Source organism: Apis dorsata, unplaced genomic scaffold, assembly GCF_000469605.1.
Source record: "Apis dorsata unplaced genomic scaffold, Apis dorsata 1.3 scaffold_357, whole genome shotgun sequence".
Lineage (NCBI taxonomy): Eukaryota > Metazoa > Arthropoda > Insecta > Hymenoptera > Apidae > Apis > Apis dorsata.
In genome coordinates, this window is record NW_006263622.1 from 322,620 (window position 1) to 323,761 (window position 1,142).

Below are 1,142 nucleotides of genomic sequence, written 5' to 3' on the forward strand. Positions count from 1 at the left end.
AAAGCAAGAAGAATGAAAAATAAATGGAATCTAGTCTGTTGGGTTGCAATCAGTTAAGGATAAATTCTTGCGGATGACTGTTTGACGCGAGACAAATTAGAACGACGAATTAGTTCTAAGTGATTGGGATAAAGGATTGATAGCGAGAGATTTTTAATTGGATCATTGGACAGATGATGTCTCTAGAAATAGATTTTTAGATCACTGCAGTTTTTCTGTCTTTAGAAAATGGAGTAATAGGATGAGATGATTGCCCTTGTTGAGAGCTTTTTCATGACTAAATAAGTCAGTTTGTAATCTCTACTAACCTAAAATTAAAGGAAATTGTTTCAATCTCAAATTCTTATAAAAGTACGTGTATAAATAACTTTTCTTCTATATTAAGAATTTCAATTTCTTACTGATATATAAGTAATGGAAGAAAAGAAAATTTCAGTTTTCGATTTAAAATCGTCTTATTAAAATTTTCCAATTTTCTGTAATCTTAACCTCAAATTCATATAAACAATTTCTCTTCTATATTAAGAAATTTTCAATTTTCTTTTATGTAAGTATCTTGAAAAATTTTTAGATTAGGTTTTCGATCTAGTTGATGCTCCAACAATCCTCTTTTTCACAAAATTGAATTTAATAATGATTTCCCTTTCTCAACTGAATGATATCGAATATAAATATGTCTTAAATTTATACTATAACTATAATCATATATAATTAGTGATAAGGCGTCAATTTTAATTTTTTTTTTTTCATACAGTATATTTCACTAACGTGTTTGTGAAATAATATAGAAATAACTTCCATCATGGATGATTGATTATTATATACACAAACATTATAACTCGAGATGATCAAAACATGGAATGAAATGTTTTCTAGGAACTCAAATTGTTTACAAATGTGTATAATATTGTGGTAACAAAATTATCTTGAAGAATTTTATTAATATATCATATTATCGATATTATAAAAAAAATGACATAATATTACTATCCCTCTTACAAAATTTTCGTAGACATTAACAGCTCAATTTATCCGCAACTCTTGTACGACGTTTGCCAACATAATTACAAGGTTACGTTGACAAAAACCTGATGACAATTCGCGGTTTCTTTGGATCGTGAAAAAAAAAAAAAAAAAAAAAA

The 1,142-nt window shown here is 26.8% G+C and overlaps 1 protein-coding gene across 1 annotated transcript in view; it reads right to left on the minus strand.

Moving 5' to 3' along the window:
* LOC102676565 overlaps nt 1–1,142 on the minus strand; it is a 44,963-nt gene that overhangs the window by 37,755 nt on the left and 6,066 nt on the right. The gene's annotated exons all lie outside the window — the stretch shown is intronic.